Raw genomic sequence first — 21,059 nt, 5'->3', positions numbered from 1 at the left:
CAAAACGCACTATATACACCCAGTACACACCAAAATCACTTAAAACACTCAAAACTGCCCCAAAACACACTCAAAACACCATGCAACACCTCAAATGCCCCAAAACACACTCAAAACATGCCAGTACTCAAATACACCTCCACACCACACTCAAGGCACGTCAAATACACTAAGAGGCTTAAAACACACGATATATACCCAAAACACCCTTATAATACACCCAAACACACTGCAACACACTTAAAACGCCCCAAATGTGTCCCAAATCCAACACTATGCATTATAAAGAACGTTAGGATTAAAAGGGACACTTACCTAAATATTACACCTTGGCTCCCTCTCCTATTCCGCCTCTATTTCTCGTTTCTTCTTCGTCCTCCTCCTTTGTTTCTCCTTCTTCCTCCTTCTGTTGCTTCCGTGTTGACGTCTGAGCCTAGAAACACATCAAAACACTAGATATTAGACAAAATATTGAGGATAAGGAGGGTGACTTAAGTATTGTGACTTGGCTTCTCCTCCTCTTCCTTCTCTCTTTCTCCTTCCTTCCTCCTTATCCTCCTTTATTTCTCCTTTCTACTTCCTTCTGCTACTACTATCTACACACCTGAACCCAGAAACACACGAAAACACGCAGGAATCACCAGATATTAGGCAAAATATTGACGAACTGCGGGTTTGGAAAAGAGGCGGCAGCCTGGGCTATGATGAGTCACCACCTGGGCTGTGGTCATCACAGAGAACGGGAGCGGGGTGACTCGGCTAAATTACGTAAATCATTTCATTTTAAAATGACTTTTAGAAAAACGAAGCCACGGCCGAATGCTTGTTATTTTATGACGTGATAAATAGTAAAACTAAGTTTAAAAATATCAAAACAACTCCAGCTTAACTAGTTTTCAAAAAATGTCTAAATTAAGTATGCTAAATATAAAACAACATTCAAACTCATAAATCTGCTAAAACGCCCTGCAAAGTCAAGCCATTTTCACTTGGCGAGTGTTTTACCACATTTGAGGGAGTGTGAGGTATCTTTCAAGGCATTCCACAGCGAGTTACACCGAGAACCACAAACGTCACCAAATAAAATAAAGAAAAATAAGACGTTTTTCAACACCACCAAACACCATTTCAAAGTCCACATATTTCACTCAATAGATTGATTTCACGCTTAAAACAGGACAGCCGATCCTTTGATACCACAAAGGCCCACTTATACCTTCAAATAAGAAACCTCAAAATTCGAGAGGAAAATTTTGACCGTTGAAAAGCCTTTAACACACGCCATAAAACACCACTAAACGCCACATATTTACCCAACACAGGCGCGCAACACACTTCAAACACAACGAAACATTTATACAAACCATAAAAACACACCATGGAAGCGTAATATTACTCTCACGAAATATTAGAAAAAAGTATTGGACCGAGCAGGCTGCCAGGGGGATGGTGGCATGGGACCGGAGGGGTAGGTAACATCCGGGGACCTGGAGGCGGGAACAGCGGCGGCGCGGGGTCCATATGTTGCCTTTAAAATCTCACCACAACAAAATGAAGCTATGTCGGGAAGAAATGACCATGGGAGATGAAATGGTAGACTGGTGGGTGCACTCTGGCACATGTTTGGCTTACTGTGAGTGAAGGACGCAAATAACAACGGCGAATATACACAACTTGCCTCTATGACCGCTTGTTTACCTAATCACCTTTACAAATCTGGGTACAGTTCGAGGTATTTTCACTCCCGTAGGTAAATGGAGGCCCAAGATAAGCGAATGGCCTTAAACACACCTTGAGTAAGTGAAGGAGGGGTGTGGTGAAGGCTGCAGGTCAGGGTGGCTTGCCTTGCACTGCTGGTTCACTCTTGTCTTGCCGCTTGTGCTGCTAAAAACTGCCTGGGAATATGGTAACACTTCACTTCATTGTGTGTGTGTGTGTGTGTGTTGTGTGTTTAGCTTGGTTCTGTGTGTGTTTTGAGTATCTATGGCTGTGCGTGAATGCGTCTGGGTGTGTAGATAGACTGAGCAGTAAACACCAAGACACCAGCAGCACCACCACCACTGTATGTGCGTGAACGTTGTGCTGTCTGTACGGTACACAACTGTCAATGATAACTCCCCATTACTACAGCTATTATTAATGGGACATAATGGTTATTCTCGCTTCAGGTATCGTGGCCTTTTAAGCTGAAAGGTGCCATTTTGTACATGACAGAGGGCAGCTCCACCACCACCAGGACATCCACCAGCTTGGGACACCGGTACATCCTGCGTGGACCAAGAATAAGAGATATTAGGGAAAATGTGGGAGGTTTGGCCGGGTTGTGGTGGTGGTGTCCGCGTGCCACTACAGGCTACCCAACGCCAGCTCCCTTAGCCATGTTCTAATCTTCTTTTATCGTATACCTAGTGGCCATGGCGTTAATACTAGCCTTAGAGCTTTCGTTGATCTCAAGGGTGCCTTCGACAGGGCCAACAAAGATGTTATTATGGAGGAACTCATTCTCAAAGGTGTAAAAGGTAGATTATTAGGATGGATCAGGGACTATTTGTACAATAGAACAGCACAGGTTTGGTTTCAAGGTGCAGTCTCCTCTGAGGAAGTCTTTGAGCTTGGAAAACCACAGAGTGGAGTCCTTAGTCCAATATACACATGCCCAAAGGTACATACACAGTATGTGTGTATGTACCTTTTTGTAGTGTGTTGAGTCAACATTTATAATAAAGGTAGCAGAAAAAAGCAATGGTTTATTTGTGTTTTTATTTCATGTTTAGTATCTAAATATGATATTTAAACAATAATGAATACTTCAATGTATTAATCATGCTGTGTCTCATCATAATTTTTGTTATCATTGTTCTAAAAATGTTGAAGACAAAACTATAAGTCAGGGTACTCTAGTCTCTCAATCCTAATGATGATCAAAACTGTAAGGGAAACTGTGTCTTACATGATAAAGGTGTTAACCTAAGGCAACACACAAACAAACAAAGGGCTCTCACAAAATAATAACAAGGTGGGAGGCCCAACTTAGTTTGATATGTGTCTTAACCCTTAATTCTCTTCCAAAGGGATTACTTTGAAAAAAGTTAAGCAGTGAAAAATTGACATTTGAGTAATTATCAGGATAATGGGTAGGAATGACGTGTAGGAGGGGCTTAGTTTCACAGAACAGAAAATACTTGAGTCACTAATGATTATAATGGAACACAGCATGTTGAGTGAATTTCAGTTTTTGAAGCATACACAATAAATGTAACAAGAAAAAGAAGTAAGGTATATATAGAGAAAAGTAAATTGGTGTACATGCAGACAAAAGCTACATAGTTGATCACATCAACTATGCAAGATGCCACAACAGAGCATACACCATTACCACAGACCTCAGACATTATTAGCATTATATATCAGCGTTGAAACTAACACAATAAGCATATCACCATTCAAAGTTACAAAATAAAAGATGCATGTTTAAGCACCTAGAAGCAGGTGGGGGTGGTTTTGTGGGAATACCCACGTGTTTGTAAGCCCTAGCTACAGCCAAAATATCACTAAAGAGTATGGAAAGCAGAGACGTCACACAAGCAAGTCAAATATACATTAAGCATTTTAACACATAGCTAGGTATCCTACATCAATGCAAACAAACATGTTTCAATTCAGAAAAAAAAATCATACCATTGTCTTTCCATTCATGAAAACCAGTTAGACTGGCAATAAAGTATATTTGGTCAAGGATATGAATATAATCAGTGAGGCAAAGCAAAAACAATGTAAAGCAAAGCAATACAAACTACACACAAGTGTAATAGGAAAACCTAAAGGTAATAACATTCACTTCTCATGCACAAAACTGTACAACACAATAAGCACACTTTAGTATTGGTTCAACCTAAATCAAGCAAACACCACCATAGATACAACATACGACTAATTGTTAGCTTGAAAAAAAGTATTCATGCACGACACACTAACAAACGAGGACTTAACAATAAACATGCTATACAGAAAATAGATTACATACCTTTTCCTTCACAGGCCATATTGAAGCTGAAATCAATACAATATCATAACAATATACAGTAAGTCCTCGTTATACGGTACATATGCGTTCCTGAAAACCTCACCGTAAATCAAAATTACCGTATACCGAACCCATTACAACATGTAATAGTAAGGAATGCGTTCCAGCACGTCAAAAGTCACCCATACACAAATTAAAGATACACGAGTTTCTTTGCAGACGACACAACACTTTTGAAGAAAGTTGGCTCGCACGATGATGGTGGAACTCTACAGCAGGACTTAGATAGACTATGGGAATGGAGGAAAAGATGGGAGATGGAATTCAACATTAACAAATGTAGCATAATGGAATTTGGGAAGAGCAAAAATAGGATAACAAGACAATACAAACTTGGAGAAGAGAAGATTAAGAAGGTGGAAAGTGAAAAGGACCTGGGAGTTCTCATAACAAAGGAAATGTCCCCCAATAAACATATCAATCAAATTGTTGGTGAGACCTACAACTTACTGAGAAATATTACCATTGCATTCACATATATTGATGAAGATATGGTGAAAAGTTATTGGCATCCTTGATCAGACCACGACTGGAGTATGCAGCAGTACTGTGGTCACCTCACACCAGGAAGAATATCACCAAAATTGAAAGGCTACAAAGAGCGGCCACCAAACTGGCCCCAACCTTGTCGGCTCTTACGTATGAAAAGAGACTGGACTGACCAACACTGGAGCAGAGAAGAGAAAGAGGCCACCTGTTGACCATCTACAGAATAATGAATAATATGGAGCTTCCTGATAGGATGGACCTGCTGAAGAGGGACACAAGGGACACAAGAGGACATGGACTAAAACTCACAAAAGACAACTACAGAAGAGACTTCAAGAAAAACAGCTTCCCCCATAGAGTGATAGATATATGGAACGGACTGGACAGAGAGGTGGTGTGTGCAAAGTCCACCACCACCACTTCAACACAAAATTAGACACTGTGAGATACACAGACGGGACAACACCACCATAGGCTCCCCTCCCGTAAAATACAACTAGGTAAACACACACACACACCAATTTGGGAAATAATTACAAGTTCACTAAATGAAGTGAAAGTTCCACTAGAATGGAAGACAGCCAAGGTAATACCGATATTTAAAGGAAGAAAGGCAACTGAACCACTAAACTACAGACCAGCGTCACTTACAAGCATTTTGGGAAGTTGTGTCAAATAATTATCAAAGAAAAATGGGTTAAACATCTGGAAGAAGAAAAAGTCATATAGAACAGACAATTTGGGTTCAGGACAGGACGGTCATGTGTATCAAACTTATTAAGCTTCTACTCCAGAGTTACAGAAGGACTGGAAAGCAGAGACGGATGGTGGACACAGTATACCTGGACATGAAAAAGGCTTTTGATAAAGTCCCTCATGAAAGATTACTTTAGAAACTAGAGAACATAGGAGGATTGCAAGGAACCTTATCAGAATGGATAAGGGATTATTTGAAGGACAGGGAAATGAGAACTGTGATCAGAGATACATACTCAACTTGGGGTAAAGTAACTAGCGGAGTGCCACAAGGGTCAGTGTTAGCCCCCATTATGTTCCAGATTTATGTAAACGACATTCACAATGGGGTAAACAGTTATATTAATCTATTTGCTGATGATGCAAAGCTGCTAAGAGTTATCAAAACCAGGGAGGACGTTTTGCTGTTACAGGAAGATATAAACAAGATCTATGAATGGAGCAGGAAGTGGAAATTGGAGTTTAATGCCAAGAAATGTCACGTAATGGAACTAAGAAAGAGTAAGAGAAGACCGGTATGGAACTACCTGATGGATAAGGAACAAATAATGAAGACTAAAGAGGAAAAAGATCTGGGAGTGATTATACAGGAAAATCTGAACCCAAAAAACACATAGGCAAGATATTTGGATTATCATGTAAAATGTTGACAAATATAAGAATGACATTTCAATTCATGGACAAAGATATGATGAAAAAATCATCACAAGCATGATACGCCCAAGGCTGGAATATGCAGCTGTGGTGTGGTCTCCACGAGTTCTGAAAAGGATATAAGAAGATTAGAACAGATACAGACAGAAGATGGTGCTAAAAGATGGTGCCAGAACTAAAGGACCTAATATACAAAGAATGGCTGAAGGAAATGTGACTGCCAACCTTACAAGATAGAAGAGAATGAGGGGACCTAATAACAATGTACAAGATAGTCAATGGCATTGAACAAAATAGACAAGGAAGACCTGGTGCTGGTGACTGACAGAAGATGGAAGGACAAGAGGACATGTAAAGAAGATCAGGATGAGGCAGTGTGTGAAGGATATTGGAAAATAGTTTTCCTCATAGAACGGTGGAAAAGTGGAATGCATTGAGCGGTGAAGTTGTTACACCACATAATGTGCATAACTTTAAGGAAAAAATTGGAGACATGGAGACAGGACGCTACGAGGCCCGCTCGAACCCTGTACAATACTACTAGGTAAACACACATATGCACACATCCACACACTTCCTTAGGATGTGCAATAATAGTAACATGGCAACAGGTCTGAGTGGCAAAATTGCCACAGCCTTGTCTTGCTCCCACCAACGGTCCGAGGCTGTCCCAGTGTGTCCCATCCCAAGCATGAACTGCAGGTTGTCTGTGATGGCGTGCTGGACCCCCACACCTCCACCGCCTCCCTCATGGCCTGCAGGAGAGAGAGAGAGAGAGTGGTTTGGGGGTGTCTGGTTAGGCTAGCTTTGCTGAGCTTGGAAAGGAGGCTTAAATTGTCAAAAAAATTAGAAAAACCTAACGAAATGTAAGAAAAACGAAGGGAAACATTAAAAAAACACCAAAACACAGGAAGAATGAATGAAAACATACGGAAACATTAAAAAAACATTAAAACACACGAATAATGTAAAAAAAAAAAAAACATTCAAAACTTCAAAACACAAGGTTCAAATCTGTGGGAGAGAGAGAAGGAGTGGTTATGGGCTGTTAGATTAGGTTAGCTTGAAAACGAGTGTGTTTTGGGAATGTTTTGGTGTGTTTTGGGGTGTTTTGAGTGTTCTGTGGTGTTTAAGTTATGTTCAGTGTGTGCTTTGGTGTGTTTTGGGGTGTTTTGAGTGTTCTGTGGTGTTTAAGTTGTGTTCAGTGTGTGCTTTGGTGTGTTTTGAGGTCTTCTGGGGTGTTTTTGGTGTGTTTCAACATGCAGATGAGAGACACATCTAAACATCACCCAAAGACATTCAAACACACCCTAAACACACCCAAAGCACACTCAAAACACTCCTAAACACCCAAAACACACATCCAAATATCCCCAAACCACCAAAAACACTCAAACACCACAAAAACACACCCAAACCCCACAAAAACACACTCTTTCACCCCAAACACCCCAGAAACACAGCCAAACCCCTCCAGTTTTTAATGATCTATTGACAGAGTAACATGATATTTATCAAATCAAAAGCAGAAACACTCTTAAGAACAAACTTCCTCCTAACTGTGGACTTTGAAAACCAGTGGTCGCCTAAGTTGTATTTCTAAAAGACACTTGTTTCAACACTACTATTTCAATCACCCGCAAAAACCAACCACCAAAAATGTGTGTGCCCTGCGCTTTACAAATCAGAATCACACGGGTTTTGAAGGGAGGTTTGATGGCTGTATTGACAGATTACATTGATATCTACCTTATCAAAAGCCATATGTGGGCGTTGAAAATTGTGGCAACATAACCTATATTTAAAAAAGACTCCAATTTCAGTCACACGGGTTTTTAAGGGTAGTTTGATGGTTCTATTGACAGATTAGTATGACATCTACTCTATCAATAGCACAAAAACTCTTACAAAAGAGAGAGAGAGAGAGAGAGAGAGAGAGAGAGAGAGAGAGAGAGAGAGAGAGAGAGAGAGAGAGAGAGAGAGAGAGAGAGAGAGAGAGAGAGAGAGAGAGAGAGAGTCTTGGGTGGTAGGTTAGCTTAAAATACATTAGCATCATAACACACTTTGAAAAACACAAACACACACACCCAAAACTGCACCCAAACACTTGTAATATCCAAAAACACATTCAAATGCATAAAAAACACATGAAACACACTCAAAACACACCCAAACACACTCAAACACACCTGAATATACCCAAACATACCAAAACACATCTAAACACACTCAAAACACACCCCAAATGCACCCAAGAACCCCAAAACACACCAAACACACTCAAAACACCTCAAAACACACCCAAACAGACCCAAAACACACCCAAACACATTCACATGCACCTCTTCCTTATGTGTGAGTCTGTAATACACTTTGTCCTTGATCTGGGAAAAGGTGGTGATGGCGGTGGACAAAACGGGTGTGGTGTTTTCAAAGGCCGTTTAATCTCCGTCCTTGACTTCAAATAAATCGGCGTGTCGTTTTCTGCGGACCTGCAAATGTTTGGTTAGGTTAGATTAGGTTTGTTAAAAATAAATCAATAAATAAATAAAATGACAAGGTTAGGTTAGACTGAGAGAAGAATATGACATTCAAACAACAAGATCGCATAGTAAAAAGCTGAGGAAGGGAAGATGCCTGAGAGATGTTAAAAAATAGAGTTTCCTGCAAAGATGTGTTGAGACGTGGAACAGTTTGGGTGAAGAAGTGGTGTCACCAACGAGTGTGCAGAGTTTGAAAGAAAAATTGGATAAGTGTAGATATGGAGACGGGGCCACACCAGCATAAAGCCCAGGCCCTGGAAAACTACAACTAGCTAAATACACACACACACACACACACACACACACACACACACACACACACACACACACACACACACACACACACACACACACACACACACACACACACCAATTTGGGAAATAATTACAAGTTCACTAAATGAAGGGAAAGTTCCACTAGAATGGAAGAGAGCTAATGTAATACTGATATTTAAAAGAGGAAAGGCAACTGAACCACTAACCTACAGACCAGTGTCACTTAGAAGTGTTTTGGGGAAGTTGTGTGAAATCATTATCAAAGAAAAATGGGTTAAACATCTGGAAGAAGAACAAGTCATATTGAAAAGACAATTTGGGTTCAGGACACGGAAGTCATGTGTATCAAACTTATTAAGCTTCTACTCCAGAGTTACAGAAGGACTGGAAAGCAGAGACGGATGGTGGACACAGTATACCTGGACATGAAAAAGCCTTTTGATAAAGTCCCGCATGGAAGACTACTTTGGAAACTAGAGAACATAGGAGGACTGTGAGGAACCTTGCTCCAATGGACAAGAGATTATTTGAAGGATAGGGAAATGAGAACTGTGATCAGAGATACATACTCATCTTGGGGTTAAGTAACCAGCAGAGTGCCACAAGGGTCAGTGTTAGCCCCCATTATGTTTCAGATTTATGTAAACGACATTCACATTATGATAATCAATTATATTAATATGTTTGGTGATGATGCAAAGCTGCTAAGAGTTATCAAAACCAGGGAGGACTGTTTGCTGTTACAGAAAGATATAAACAAGATCTATGAGTGGAGCAACAAGTGGAAATTGGAGTTTAATGTCAACAAATGTCATGTAATGGAACTAGGAAAGAGTAAGAGAAGACCGGTATGGAACTATTTGATGGGAGAGGAAAAAATAATGAAGACTAAAGAGGAAAAAGATCTGGGAGTGATTATACAGGAAAATCTGAACCCTAAAACACATAAGTAAGATATTTGGATTATCATATCAATACAACAAGGTAAATACTTCAAAGACAACCAATAGCTTACAATATCCTCAAAATTTCAAGTCATAAATTCTATAACTTTGTTTTGAAATCAGTTTTTTCAGATCTGGATCACAGCATGCACTTAAATTGTTGAAAAGTAAGAGAAAACAAGAAAAATATTAGAAAAACATTGAAAAACATGAATGGAACTGCAGAAGAGAGGGAGGGAATAGTACTGGGGTTGTTGCACTAGGTTAGGCTGGGATGGGCGGGGAATTATTGAAAAAAATATCATGTCATAGCTTTTTCTCTCTCTCTCTCTCTCTCTCTCTCTCTCTCTCTCTCTCTCTCTCTCTCTCTCTCTCAGCTTGGCAGTGCTTGGTGACCTCGGGGTTGGACACACAGCTGTGACCTTTCTTCCACTTGTGACCTCGCCCGCTGGTCTTCCGCAACCCCCGCCTGGCCATCCTGTACCTGTGGGGAGGGAGGTCATTAGTTGGAGGGGAGACAGGGGGAGAGATTGTGGGTGGCAGAGGGGGGTCAAGTAATAGATTAAGGTGAAATACTATTAAAATTTTTACACACTGACTTGAGGGAGAGATTGTGGGGGGCAGAGGGGGGGGGGCAGTTATTGGAGGAGAGATGGGGAAGGGGGCAGGGGGTCACACAGTTTATTTATATTTAACGCAACAAACACACACACACACACACACACACACACACACACACACACACACACACACACACACACAGTTGGTGTTACTGCAGTGTGAACCAACACACCACACACCACACACTCGAGACATTCTCGCGGAAATTAATAATAAAAGGCTATTATCAATTTCCGATAGGCCTACAACTAACCTAACCTATTATTCATTTCTGATAGGCCTATATCTAACCTAACCTATTTTTCATTTCGAACACGCTAACCTCTGCCAGGTGTAATGGTTCTTGCATAAAATGAAAACTTTTTTGCCAATTCCTCGTCTTTTTTGGTTAATGATGGGGGGGAGGGGGAGTGCATCTTAACAAAAAGTTGATGGAGCAAAGTAGAGATGATAGGCTTTAGGATGATGCAAACCCCATTGCCCTAGGTGTAATACTCTTCATGATATCGATCTTTAAAGAAAAAAAAAAAAAACTTTGAACTCGATTTCTGAGACTTTAAAAATGGTGGATGGGTATACTACAGTACGCGCGGCCTCATTTATACTCATAGGCCTAACAGTGGATAGATTAGGTCACAGTAAGGTCAGGTAAGGTCACAATAGGCAACAATTAAACATAACAAAAAAACACCAAGAATAAGATAAAAATAAATAATAATAATAATAAAAACCAGACGTCCATCAGACCAACCCTTGACACGACACACTGCTAGTACACCTGTTTGACACGATACACCCTACCCACCACCCTGCCACGCCCTCACGCTCCCCTACCCCTGCAGTAGTAATAGTAACAGTAATAGTAAGAAAAGTGAGTGAATACTGATACGCACCTTTCACTCTGGCTCTCCACAACACGTGCTGACCTCTTGGCCCGTCTTGCTCTGGGGAGGTTATCGTTATTTTTATTATTTTTTGTAATTTTAAGTAATGTAGTATAATAAAATATGTAGATAATTAATGTGAGTTATTTTTCTTTTACTTTTGTTAATATCGGTTCTGTGATTTTTTATTTTATTTATTTGCTAGTGCTGATTTCTTGTTCTGTCTTGGTCCAGGGAGGTCATTGTTATTTATTTATATTTTTCAATCTTAAAAGCTTTGTAGTGTAATAAAATACCTAGATAATTAATAATTGTTATTTTTATATAACTTTTATTAATATTTATTTGGTATTTCAATTTTTTTTATATATATATTTTCCCAATGACAAGATTAATTTTAGCTTTCCACTGAAGATGATCTAATAAAAATGTCTGTTCTAAATTAATGGCGGTGTTCTTTGTAGTATTAGTGATTCAATTTCAAGGAGTATTTAGGTTACATATATCTAGATTTAATTGTAGACTTGGAATGGAACTCTGCGCGGGACTTTTGGATGGATAAAAAGCGGCGCTCTCACTAACATCGCTAATAAACACCCAAAAAGGCCCAAAAACACACAAAACCCAAACACTCCTAAAACTTACTAGAAACACCAAATATACACCAAATCACCCTCACACACACCCAAAACACCCCTAACAAACACCCACACACCTTAAAACACTCAGAATTACCCCAAAATACACTCAAAACACCTTGCATCACATCAAAATGCCGGAAAATACACCCAAAACGCACTATATACACCCAGTACACACCGAAATCACTTAAAACACTCAAAACTGCCACAAAACACACTCAAAACATGCAACACCTCAAATTGCCCCCAAAACCCACTCAAAACATGCCAGTACTCAAATACACCTCCACACCACACTCAAGGCACGTCAAATACACACGATATATACCCAAAACACCCTTATAATACACCCAAACACCCTGCAACACACTTAAAACGCCCCAAATGTGTCCCAAATCCAATACTATGCATTATAAAGAACGTTAGGATTAAAAGGGACACTCACCTAAATATTACACCTTGGCTCCTTCTCCTATTCCGCCTCTATTTCTCGTTTCTTCTTCGTCCTCCTTCTTTGTTTCTCCTTCTTCTTCCGTCTTGACGTCTGAGCCTAGAAACACATCAAAACATAAGATATTAGACAAAAAATTGAGGATAAGGTGGGTGACTTAAGTATTGTGACTTGGCTTCTCCTCCTCTTCCTTCTCTCTTTCTCCTTCCTTCCTCCTTATCCCCCTTTATTTCTCCTTTCTACTTCCTTCTGCTACTAGTATCTACACACCTGAACCCAGAAACACACGAAAACACGCAGGAATCACCAGATATTAGGCAAAATATTGACGAACTGCGGGTTTGGAAAAGAGGCGGCAGCCCGGGGCTATGATGAGTCACCACCTGGGCTGTGGTCATCACAAGAGAACGGGAGCGGGGTGACTCGGCTAAATTACGTACATCATTTCATTTTAAAAATGACTTTTAGAAAAAACGAAGCCACGGCCGAGTGCTTGTTATTTTATGACGTGATAAATAGTAAAACTAAGTTTAAAAATATCAAAACAACTCCAGCTTAACTAGTTTTCAAAAAATGTCTAAATTAAGTATGCTAAATATAAAACAACATTCAAACTCATAAATCTGCTAAAACGCCCTGCAAAGTCAAGCCATTTTCACTTGGCGAGTGTTTTACCACATTTGAGGGAGTGTGAGGTATCTTTCAAGGCATTCCACAGCGAGTTACACCGAGAACCACAAACGTCACCAAATAAAATAAAGAAAAATAAGACGTTTTTCAACACCACCAAACACCATTTCAAAGTCCACATATTTCACTCAATAGATTGATTTCACGCTTAAAACAGGACAGCCGATCCTTTGATACCACAAAGGCCCACTTATACCTTCAAATAAGAAACCTCAAAATTCGAGAGGAAAATTTTGACCGTTGAAAAGCCTTTAACACACGCCATAAAACACCACTAAACGCCACATATTTACCCAACACAGGCGCGCAACACACTTCAAACACAACGAAACATTTATACAAACCATAAAAACACACCATGGAAGCGTAATATTACTCTCACGAAATATTAGAAAAAAGTATTGGACCGAGCAGGCTGCCAGGGGGGGAGTATGGCGGGGGACCGGAGGGGTAGGTAACATCCGGGGACCTGGAGGCGGGAACAGCGGCGGCGCGGGTCCATATGTTGCCTTTAAAATCTCACCACAACAAAATGAAGCTATGTCGGGAAGAAATGACCATGGGAGATGAAATAGTAGACTGGTGGGTGCACTCTGGCACATGTTTGGCTCACTGTATGTGAGTGAAGGACGCAAATAACAACGGCGAATATACACAACTTGCCTCTATGACCGCTTGTTTACCTAATCACCTTTACAAATCTGGGTACAGTTCGAGGTATTTTCACTCCCGTAGGTAAATGGAGGCCCAAGATAAGCGAATGGCCTTAAACACACCTTGAGTAAGTGAAGGAGGGGTGTGGTGAAGGCTGCAGGTCAGGGTGGCTTGCCTTGCACTGCTGGTTCACTCTTGTCTTGCCGCTTGTGCTGCTAAAAACTGCCTGGGAATATGGTAACACTTCACTTCATTGTGTGTGTGTGTATTTAGCTTGGTTCTGTGTGTGTGTTTTGAGTATCTATGGCTGTGCGTGAATGCGTCTGGGTGCGTAGATATACTGAGCAGTAAACACACAGACGGCACCACCAGCGCCACCACCACTGTATGTGCGTGAAGGTTGTGCTGTCTGTACGGTACACAAATGTCAATGATAACTCCCCATTACTACAGCTGTTATTAATGGGACATAATGGTTATTCTCGCTTCAGGTATTGTGGCCTTTTAAGCTGAAAGGTGCCATTTTGTACATAACACAGGACATCCAACAGCTTGGGACACCGGTACATCCTGCGTGGACCAAGAATAAGAGATATTAGGGAAAATTTGGGAGGTTTGGCCGGGTTGTGGTGGTGGTGTCCGCGTGCCAATACAGGCTACCCAACGCCAGCTCCCTTAGCCATGTTCTAATCATCTTTTATCGCAGGGGTTCTCAACCTAGGGTACGCGTACCCCCAGGGGTACGTGAGAGGAATTTTTGGGGTACGTGGCGGGTTTCTCAAAATGCTTCAGTTTTAAATAGCAGCAAATTCGTTTGTAGTATACAATGTGTCCTTCACTAGAACCAGGACACGTTAACAACGTTAACAAGGAAACTCTTGGAGTTATATCACTTGAGAGGAAGCTCTCTTGGATTACAGTTGCCATACAACCTTGCAAACCTATAATATTTGCTCCGATTTCTTATCTTATATGTTATTCACACACACAGTGACTTATTTATCACTGTTACTAGTTATAAGTTGCAACTAGCTGGAAGCAACACTAGTTCACTGCCATAATGATCGAAAATTGTCTGATATAGTTCCTTTTTGGTAAATGCATTGCATGTTAGTCACATATAGTGTCTCCCTGTGAGGTACCAGTTCCTATCGACACTACCTCATAGAAACATACTAATATTAATTAAAAATTGTGTCTGCTCCACATATATAACACAATTTAAACTTAATAAACTAAGTCAATAAACCATGCATTTATTGTTACCCTTCCTGACGCTGCATTGTGGGTAAGGGGTACGTGATCAATACTGAAAGACTTCGAGGGGTACATCACATTAAAAAAGTTGAGAAGAAGAAGAATTAACCTGTGCAGAAGCGAGGTGAAATGTGTTAAGGTTCCGTGCTGTATTTAATTAAGTCTCTAGAAATGAAAGATCTTGGTACACCAGACAATTATGTTTTGCTCTATATTATGATGTCAGTCGTATAAACTCAAGTAACTATAAAGAAATACCATGGTAGAATAAGAACAGAAAAATACTGGTAGGAGTAAAACCCTGGCAAATCAATAGATACATCGTAATACAGTGTTTAGAGACGATTACTCTGTACCGCGAGACGATACTGACTCTCTCCTGCGAACACTGAAATTGTGACAGTTTGGGTCCTCTCCTATTGATATTAATCAAAGTATTGCGATTTATTCACAATAGTAATATATTACACTCCGACGGAACACGGGCCTAATGTGTTTGAGATGTGGCATTTTGTTATAGTACATTTCGCTCTATATAGCGACTGTTTAGGACTAAAAAACTGTAGCTTCAGGTAGATATTCAATAATGTTATCTATCGATTTTCAGTCTTAAAGTAGGGAAAATTACGAATATTGATGCATTTCTTTTATAGTCCTCCTTGCTTCTCGAAAAGGTGCACGAATTTAGAAAAGGTTGAAGAACACTAAACTGTACCCTGAAAAAAAATACAGTAAAAGAGATAAGATAAAATGACCAACATCTCTATTATTACGGAGGCTAATAATAATACCAAGACTAATTAAGTAATTCAGAGATAACGAAACGAACGACGATCACGAGAGCTTCCACGATAACAGTGTGTACGATAAGATTTGATTCCAGATTCCTCGATAGCGCTCCGAGTTTCCAAGATAACAATGGCATTCCAGTTTCCTCGATAGCGATGCAAGTTTCCAAAATGACGATGCCTTTCCATGATAAAGATGCCCTTCCAGTTTCCAAGATAATAATGCGAGTTTCCACGATCAAGATGCAATTCCAGTTTCCACGGAACGATGCGGGTTTCCACGATGTCGATGCGGTTCCAGTCCTCACGATGCGATTTCAAGACACAATATTGAAGTCCACTTGCCTACACAGGTACTGGGACGAACCCTTTCACCCCGTAAGGATCCACCCAACACCCTTGAGTGCGAGTAAAGTGACGCTGCCACCTTCCTGCGCTGCAATTGAAGTCCACTTGCCTACACAGGTGCTGGGATGAACCCTTTCACCCCGTAAGGATCCATCCCACACCCTTAGGTGCGAGGAGAGTGGCGCTGCCACCTCACTGCGACGCAATTGAAGTTCACTTGCCTACACAGGTACTGGGGCGAACCCTTTCACCCCGTAAGAGTTCACCCCAGACCCGTGAGTGCGAGGAGAGTGACGCTGCCACCTTACTGCGCCTCACACGGGTAGCCATGAGCATAACCCGCCACACTCCACTCCCCAAACACTGTCAGTGAGTCCTTTTCACCCCGTAAAGGACCACTGGTACGGTCAGTGCCTGGCTCATGGCGCACAGCGTGCCCTCGTTCATGGCGAGTTGTTCAGCCCGATGTCATTATAAGCAGAGGTCCTGTACACACCACTCACCACCAGACTCTATGCAAGGAGCCCTTATCACCCCTTAAAGGCCCCTCACGGCATCATCTGATGGACGGTAGACACGGCACCCTGCTTAAGGCGACGCCTTGCCTAGTATGAGGCGCTGCAAGTTGACAACAATCAGTGAGCTTGAAGCCGCGAAGGAAAATGAGTCCACGCTAACAATGGGATTCCACGACAGGTTGCGATTCCAGTGTCCACGGTACAGATGTGTTTGTTGAGGATAACGATCCGTTTATCGAGGCTAACGGTGCGGCGATGGCGATGGCGAAACGATCCAAAGTATTATTACCTACACAGGTACTGGGACGAAACTTTTTACCCAGAAAGGGTCAACCCCAGTCCCGTGGTTATGAGAGCAGTGACGATGCAACCTTGCAATGCCTCACACAGGTCGCCATGAGCAATGACCCGCCACACACCACTCCCCAAACGCTGTCATGAAGTGAGTCCTTTTTACCTAACCTAACCTAACCTAACCTAATCTAACCTAACCTAACCTAACGTAAAGGACCACTGGTACTGTCAGTGCCTGGCTCATGGCGCACAGCGTGCCCTCGTTCATGGCGAGTTGTTCAGCCCGGTGTCATTATAAGCAGAGGTCCCGTACACACCACTCACCATCATATTCTATGCAAGGAGCCCTTATCACCCTTTAGGGCCCTCACGGTACCATCCGGTGAGTGGTAGACATTGATCTCTTGCTTATGGCGACCCTTGCCTAGTGTGATGCGCTGCAAGTGGACGACTAGTAGTGAAGCTTGAGGCCACCAAGGAAAAGCAGGACCTGCAGCCAGTTCCTGCCTTGGGCCCCAGGCCGGACCCGACGGCCACCTCCTTCCCCCGTGCGGCGCCCAAGGCCGTCACGGCCCTCAAACATCTTTAGGCCGAAAGTTCTCAATCGTCGTTTTAATTTTGATTCGAATATAAAATCGTCGATGGTAAATGAAAAATAGCTTTGGTGTGAAAGTGTGCAAGAGTTAGCTGATTAATGAAACAAGGTGAGGCAGCTTTGCTCCGGAGTATTTAGTGTACTTTGCATGTTGCTGCCTTGAATGTGTACGTGTTTGTAGGTAACTGGATATAAACAGTAGACCAATGGTAGTTGTGTAGCTATTGGGGAACTTTTGAAAATTAGTTAAGCTTCTGGATAGAGTGGATGAGTGCACACAGGTTTGCGTGTCTTATACATAAACTGCCACTTGTAAACATAAATTTTTCTATTTCATGCTCTTAGAAAAAAGCAAACTTAGTTTTCTTTATTTCCCTGATCACAATGACGTGTAAATATCAATGTTCCAATCATAAGGAAACACTAGGAGAGGACCCAAACTCCCGTTGAAGTTGCCAGATTCAACAGATATCGTAATATTTCATAGAAAAGATGGTCAACTGCATATCGTATATTTTTGGATATTCTTTTGTCACATAAGGAGATATCAAGATAGGTAAAGTATCTCTAAACATGTATCTACGACAAAAAACGCTATAATAGTAGAGTTAGGTTATAACTATGCATTGTGTTTTTTATATACCATCTTGCTCTATTCCTGGAACAAAGATTACTTCTTCCTCAATTGATAGCTCGAAGTTAGTTTGATATTTTCTTTCCTTCTAGGTTAGTAAGTAGACTACAAGACACCATGAACCTATGAAGCCCCATAAATGAGATTATTTTCATAACTTAGAAATCAGTCTGATAATGAGATTGTCTATTGCCAACCAAACCGTTCTGCATAGACGTCTTCAGCGTCATAGAGATCTAATGATGTTAGCTCATGGACAGTGGCCATCCTGACAGCGCGAAACCACAGGGGGTTCATAAGAAGATTTCCAGGGGTACTTAGATGGCTGATCTAATAAAATCCTTTGCAGTGCCATTGCATATTGAGTTCCATGTTCCATGTGACAATACTGGGGGTACTGGTAGATGGTCTTATAACTCAGGGGGTTCTTAACGATAAAAAGGTTGAGAACCCTGTTTTATCGTATACCTAGTGGCCATGGCGTTAATACTAGCCTTAGAGCTTTCGTTGATCTCAAGGGTGCCTTCGACGGGGCCAACAAAGATGTTATTATGGAGGAACTCATTCTCAAAGGTGTAAAAGGTAGATTATTATGATGGATCAGGGACTATTTGTACAATAGAACAGCACAGGTTTGGTTTCAAGGTGCAGTCTCCTCTGAGGAAGTCTTTAAGCTTGGAAAACCAGAGTGGAGTCCTTAGTCCAATATACACATGCCCAAAGGTACATACACAGTATATGTGTATGTACCTTTTTGTAGTGTGTTGAGTCAACACTTATAATAAAGGTAGCAGAAAAAAACAATGGTTTATTTGTGTTTTTATTTCATGTTTAGTATCTAAATATGATAACTAAACAATAATGAATACTTCAATGTATTAATCATGCTGTGTCTCATCATAATCATTGTTGTTATCATTGTTCTAAAGATGTTGAAGACAAAACTATAAGTCAGGGTACTCTAGTCTCTCAATCCTAATGATGATCAAAACTGTAAGGGAAACTGTGTCTTACATGATAAAGGTGTTAACCTAAGGCAACACACAAACAAACAAAGGGCTCTCACAAAATAATAACAAGGTGGGAGGCCCAACTTAGTTTGATATGTGTCTTAACCCTTAATTCTCTTCCAAAGGGATTACTTTGAAAAAAGTTAAGCAGTGAAAAATTGACATTTGAGTAATTATCAGGATAATGGGTAGGAATGACGTGTAGGAGGGGCTTAGTTTCACAGAACAGAAAATACTTGAGTCACTAATGATTATAATGGAACACAGCATGTTGAGTGAATTTCAGTTTTTTGAAGCATACACAATAAATGTAACAAGAAAAAGATGTAAGGTATATATAGAGAAAAGTAAATTGGTGTACATGCAGACAAAAGCTACATAGTTGATCACATCAACTATGCAAGATGCCACAACAGAGCATACACCATTACCACAGACCTCAGACATTATTAGCATTATATATCAGCGTTGAAACTAACACAATAAGCATATCACCATTCAAAGTTACTAAATAAAAGATGCATGTTTAAGCACCTAGAAGCAGGTGGGGGTGGTTTTGTGGGAATACCCACGTGTTTGTAAGCCCTAGCTACAGCCAAAATATCACTAAAGAGTATGGAAAGCAGAGACGTCACACAAGCAAGTCAAATATACACTAAGCATTTAAACACATAGCTAGGTATCCTATATCAATGCAAACAAACATGTTTCAATTCAGAAAAAAAAAATCATATCATTGTCTTTCCATTCATGAAAACCAGTTAGACTGGCAATAAAGTATATTTGGTCAAGGATATGAATATAATCAGTGAGGCAAAGCAAAAACAATGTAAAGCAAAGCAATACAAACTACACACAAGTGTAATAGGAAAACCTAAAGGTAATAACATTCACTTCTCATGCACAAAACTGTACAACACAATAAGCACACTTTAGTATTGGTTCAACCTAAATCAAGCAAACACCACCATGGATACAACATACGACTAATTGTTAGCTTGAAAAAAAGTATTCATGCACGACACACTAACAAACGAGGACTTAGCAATAAACATGCTATACAGAAAATAGATTACATACCTTTTCCTTCACAGGCCATATTGAAGGTGAAATCAATACAATATCATAACAATATACAGTAAGTCCTCGTTATACGGTACATATGCGTTCCTGAAAACCTCACCGTAAGTCAAAATTACCGTATACCGAACCCATTACAACATGTAATAGTAAGGAAAGCGTTCCAGCACGTCAAAAGTCACCCATACACAAATTAAAGATACACGAGTTTCTTTGCAGACGACACAACACTTTTGAAGAAAGTTGGCTCGCACGATGATGGTGGAACTCTACAGCAGGACTTAGATAGACTATGGGAATGGAGGAAAAGATGGGAGATGGAATTCAACATTAAAAAATGTAGCATAATGGAATTTGGCAAGAGCAAAAATAGGATAACAAGACAATACAAACTTGGAGAAGAGAAGATTAAGAAGGTGGAAAGTGAAAAGGACCTGGGAGTTCTCATAACAAAGGAAATGTCCCCCAATAAATATTTCAATCAAATTGTTGGTGAGACCTACAACTTACTGAGAAATATTACCATTGCATTCACATATATTGATGATAGATTATTAGGATGGATCAGGGACTATTTGTACAATAGAACAGCACAGGTTTGGTTTCAAGGTGCAGTCTCCTCTGAGGAAGTCTTTAAGCTTGGAAAACCAGAGTGGAGTCCTTAGTCCAATATACACATGCCCAAAGGTACATACACAGTATGTGTGTATGTACCTTTTTGTAGTGTGTTGAGTCAACACTTATAATAAAGGTAGCAGAAAAAACAATGGTTTATTTGTGTTTTTATTTCATGTTTAGTATCTAAATATGATATTTAAACAATAATGAATACTTCAATGTATTAATCA

The 21,059-nt window shown here is 40.5% G+C and overlaps 2 long non-coding RNA genes across 2 annotated transcripts; both read right to left on the bottom strand.

Annotated features, from left to right (window-relative positions):
* Nucleotides 1-6,561: 6,561 nt before the first annotated feature.
* LOC123512398 lies at nucleotides 6,562-8,426 on the bottom strand. The gene is made up of 2 exons (XR_006677087.1): nucleotides 8,320-8,426; nucleotides 6,562-6,738 (listed from the first exon to the last, which is right to left on the bottom strand). It is a non-coding gene; the product is annotated as an uncharacterized LOC123512398 (long non-coding RNA).
* Nucleotides 8,427-9,877: 1,451 nt separating this feature from the next.
* On the bottom strand, nucleotides 9,878-12,399 carry LOC123512396. Its single transcript, XR_006677085.1, has 3 exons — nucleotides 12,338-12,399; nucleotides 11,261-11,311; nucleotides 9,878-10,230 (listed from the first exon to the last, which is right to left on the bottom strand). It is a non-coding gene; the product is annotated as an uncharacterized LOC123512396 (long non-coding RNA).
* Between the last annotated feature and the right edge of the window lie 8,660 nt (nucleotides 12,400-21,059).

Source organism: Portunus trituberculatus, chromosome 33 (genome assembly GCF_017591435.1).
Source record: "Portunus trituberculatus isolate SZX2019 chromosome 33, ASM1759143v1, whole genome shotgun sequence".
Taxonomy (NCBI): domain Eukaryota; kingdom Metazoa; phylum Arthropoda; class Malacostraca; order Decapoda; family Portunidae; genus Portunus; species Portunus trituberculatus.
Note: the sequence above shows the minus strand (reverse complement) of the source record. Positions and strands in the feature narration are given on the sequence as shown.